We start from the raw sequence: 5,015 nt of genomic DNA on the forward strand, positions 1-5,015 counted from the left end.
ACGTACTAGTTTCGCATTTCTGCTCTTTTAATAATATTATAGTAATGGAATTCAAGTTTTTAAAAATTCAGACGTTAACTCAATGCGCCGATGCTTGACTAAGTGCATCTGGCGAAGAGTGGAGGTAGGCTGTGGAGATCCGACATAAAGTCATGCGTATTTTTTTTATGGAACTAATACTACAATTTACAGATGGCGTTGGTTAGTTTTTAAAGATCAACTAAACCCTGCCTAAACCAAACCATAATTGTTTTTGGTATACATTAGGAGATGCGACAAAATTGTGCACATTTCTTCATTCATAGGTAGTTATTTGTTTTCATTGAATCAAGAATACAACAGAAAGAACATAATATTGTTGGTTACTTTTTTTTTGAAATTCATAAGCTCTGGCTAAACCAAACTATAATAGATAAAAAAAATATTATTCTATCTATAAAATATCCAAAGTTATTTATAATTGAAAGGCATAATTTTAGACTATTATGGCATGGTTTTGGCAGGGTTTAAATGAATTTTAAAAACTAACCAACACCATCTGTAAATAATTGTAGTATTAGTTCAATGAAAACAAATATGTATGACTGACAAAGTTGAGTGTGCACTATTTATGGCGGATCTTAACAGCCTACATCCACCCTTCGCCGTTGCACCATCTACTGAGAATCGGAGCTATCGGGTTCTATTGCTTAGTACTTCGTGAAGCTTTTGGAGGTCAATTTCATGATTATGCTGTCTATACCGAGTCCTGAAAGTCCATCGCTCCCTTTCTAGTATATGGCAGTCGTTGATGACATGGCACACAGTTTGAGATGTGTTGCCATCACATGGACAATAGTAATCATCCCTCAATTTAAATCTTTTTAGATAAGCTCGCACCACTCCGTGGCCTGTTAGTATCTGTGTGAGTTCGTGTGATATTTTTATGTTCCTGGCAAGAGTGATGGCAGAGCTTATGTTTGGAATAAATTTCCTAACCTGGGACCCACGACACTATAGACCAACGCTTAAGCCGCGCGGCCGTCGTGGGTGAAATCAATCCATCCCTAGTAATATTATAACTTTAGAAAAATTCTGTGTTGCAGGTGTCTTTAATGAATGCTGCGACGCTGCTTTTACTACTTGTTTCGGCGATACTGTCAACATCTTCAGCAGCGCGGTACACGACAAGATACGACAATGTCAATATCGATGAAATTATCAAGAGTGACAGACTCCTGAGTAACTACATCAAATGTCTGCTGGACACGGGCAGGTGTTCACCGGATGGGGCTGAACTGAAACGTACGTCAAAACCATAATATATCTATGTACTTCTCAAAGTCATTTTCCGTTCCAGGAAACACAGAATTAATCGGAAATAAAAAACCTAACGGGTGTGGTACTCAACACAAGCACAAATTGAAAAACAATATGTATTTGCCAGATCCAGGATTCGAACCTGGGACCCATGATGCTATAGGCAGTTACTATTATTGTATTTTAATTTAGGTTTATCGCACAAGCGAAATTTTCACACGCAGTGGCGAAAGGTGGAGGTAGGCTGCGGAGATCCGACAAAAATAGTACACACTAAACATTATCAGTTGATATACTTTTTTTTCCATTGAACAAACAATAGATACAAATTGCAGATGCTGGTTAGTTTTTAAAATTCAATTAAATGCTGTCTAAGCCAAAACCATCATAGTAGAGGTAGGCTGTGGAACGGTAGTATAGTTTGTCATTCATAATTATTTGTTTTTATTGAATTAAGATTAGGTACACATTACAGATGGTGTTGTTTTAAAATTCGACTAAACCAAATCATAATAGATAAAAAATAATATTCTCATATCTGTAAAATATTTAAAGTTATGTGTGATTTAATGGCATAATTTTATTTGCGGGCCAAAAAGAGATCCTCGTCAATGGCACTCAGCTCGAACGGTCGAAAAGCTACATATATCTGGGACAACAAGTGTCTATAGATGGATGTATATTTGATGAAATTGTTCGTAAAGTAAAGCTAGGCTGGAGTGCTTTTGGCCGCCTGAATAATGTCTTCAAAAGTGACCTTCCACTGTGCCTAAATCGCAAAGTGTTCAACCAGTGTGTGCTTCCGTGATCACATATGCGTGTGAAACATGGACCCTAAGTAAAAGAGAGAACCAGAAACTTAGAGTAGCACAACGTGGTATGGAGAGGTGCATGCTGGGCATAACGCGAAAGGAAAAGAAGAGGAATGAGTGGATAAGGAAGCAGACAAGGGTTTGCGATGTAATAGAGTTTATTAAAAGCCTTAAATGGAGATGGGCTGGACACATAGCTCGAAGAAGAGACAACCGTTGGACAAATCTAGTCATCCAGTGGTATTCAAGAAGTACAAAACGTCCGCAAGGTAGACCTAGAGGCTGCTGGATCGATGAAATGATAAAGTTATGCGGAAGTATGTGGCAACGCAATGCACAGGACCGAGAGAAGTGGAAGCAGCTTGAAGAGGCCTTCATCCAGCAGTGGATAGATTTAGGTTGATGATTATGATGAATGGCATAATTTTATAGATAGAAGAATACTTTTTAGCTAAATATCCATTATGGTTTGCTTTGAATTGAATTTTAAAAACTAATAAATACCATCTGAAATTTATATTCTTAATTCAATGAAAACATAAAAGATATGACATATGAAAGTTTAGTGTACACTATTGATGTAGGATATCCACAGCCCACCTCCACCCTTTGTCACTGCCTCCACGTACCTAAAATCACTACTGTTTGAGAGTTAGTTTCGTGGAAGTGCTCTGATTCTCTATAGATGGTGTATGTAAATTTAAAGATTTTTTGTGTAAGTACTTGTCTGTTTAAGATAGCCAGCAGAAAATAAATAATGCAACAGGTAATTAATATATTACTGTCCAACAAAAAGATTTAGGCACAAGCTGGAAGGCGCTGTTGTCGATTAAATGGGAGGAGGTTGTTAGTAGCCAAGAAGGTGTTGTTCGAGTATAGTAATTTATTTTGAAACTAAAAATGGAAGGACGCAGCATTCTGGGTATGATTAAGGACAGCACTTTGTCGAAGGATGATACTGTCTACTGAACGCCAAATAACCCTGCGATGGCTGCATGGCTTAAGCGTCGTGGGTCCCAGGTTCGAATCCTGGGTCTGGCAGGTACACATATTGTTTTTCAATTTGTGTATGAGTCAGAGTATGGACCTAATAGGTTGAGCAACTGGCTGACATCATTTCTCATAAAAACAAAATCTGTTAATACAAACCTCCTCTCTGTGGAGGCCTATATGATCTTATTAGGATCGGACATGGTCGAAGAAAGAAGAATGCCAAATATGCTAATGTATGTACCTACCTAAGATTTGATTTGCGTTTTCCAGGTGTTCTGTCCGACGCACTTCAGACGAGATGTGCGTCATGTTCAACAGGGCAACGCCTTGCAGCCATGAAGTTGATCGCGCACGTCTCCGCACAGAAACCTGACGTCTGGAAGAGTCTCATGGCTAAATACGATCCTCGTGGGATATTCGCCATGATGATGGGAATCCATATATAAATGATGGAAGAGGCCGGGGATGCTAGGGCTATTTTTGGTTATTCTATAGTACTCTAGTGATTGTGGTATTTTGAGACTAAAAACCAAACCAAAACCGAACACAACTCAAACCTTAAGGCGAATCCTCTACCTACCAGAGGCACCTAGATGATTTGAAACATTTTTTTTGATAATTTACAATTTAAACTGTATTAATTAATAAATGTATCTGAAGACGTTAAAAAGAAAAACATTTTTTATTTTAACTTAACGCGCTTAGGTACATATTCAAACACGCGCGTTAACACGATATTACTCCCTACTTCATTTATCGTTTGTCAAGTTATGGCTATGGTCGTATGTTGTATATTAAACACTGGGAAATGTCAATATAATAGATAGATAGCGTATTTCAAAAAAATACTACCTTATTCTTAGGTCAATAATTATTATAAAACAATCATTATTCGTAGGATGTTTATCACATTTGAATGGTCAAAGACATAACTTATAACCAGTATCTTTAGAATTATCTTCAAATGTGTTCATCGTGCCTATTTTTTTAATAATAAAATGCCTAATTCTTGTCAAATTTGGGATCACAGAGATTATAAAATATAATTTTTTATCGTAAATATTTCACTATATAATGTAAACATTAATTTTACTAATGGTTTTGTAAATGCGTTTAAAAATTAATAAATCTAAAAAATCTTAACACCACTGCACATGGATATATTAAAATATGACTATATTCTAAAACGTTAGATCAAGAGATTTAAAAGAATACCATTTTATGTAATAAAAATACTTTATGCAGTCATCAAATGTTTAAAATAAATATAAAGGATAATAAGGCTTTAAAATTATATAAATAGATTATCTATAACGTTTAAGGAATGTCCAGGATCATGCGCTTAAAGATAAACTTAGAATAATAAATAAAATGTAAATTTGTTAATCGGTCCCATTATATTATTTTATGGTCATATTTATTATTAAAATTCAGTTCATTCAAACACATGGATTTTTATAAAAATATAAATGTGTATAACTTCAAATCCTTTTAATTTATATCAAAATCGAGCTTCAATATTGGGACCATACCTAAGCAAGATTTTCTTTTTAACGTTTTCAGGTACATATTTATTAATTAATACAGTTTAAATTGTAAATTATCAAAAAAATGTATCAAATTGCGAGCTTTGTATTTTTCAGCTAGGTGCCTCTGGTAGGTAGAGACTTCGCCTTAACCACAATAAGGATATAATATTGTACTTAGTATAAAATAACCCTATTTTTTTACATGGGGATGTTGTTACATTTGATTATTAAGCCAAATGTGTGAATATGTTTTATTTATTTAGAAAAGAGTATTACAGCGATTGGCCAATGCGCCATAATACATATTAATAAATACAAATTAAAATATAATGATTAATTAATAATAACAACCAATTAAAGAAAGTAGAAAATAAACTTGTTC

General features: G+C 34.9%; 1 pseudogene; it reads left to right on the top strand.

The window, feature by feature from the left end:
• Nucleotides 1–1,094: 1,094 nt before the first annotated feature.
• Nucleotides 1,095–3,550, top strand: LOC147077102 (ejaculatory bulb-specific protein 3 pseudogene; annotated as a pseudogene).
• Nucleotides 3,551–5,015: the final 1,465 nt, after the last annotated feature.

The sequence above is a fragment of the Rhyacophila brunnea genome, unplaced genomic scaffold (genome assembly GCF_057557595.1).
Source record: "Rhyacophila brunnea isolate RB1 unplaced genomic scaffold, BYU_Rbru_1.0 scaffold_13, whole genome shotgun sequence".
NCBI lineage: Eukaryota > Metazoa > Arthropoda > Insecta > Trichoptera > Rhyacophilidae > Rhyacophila > Rhyacophila brunnea.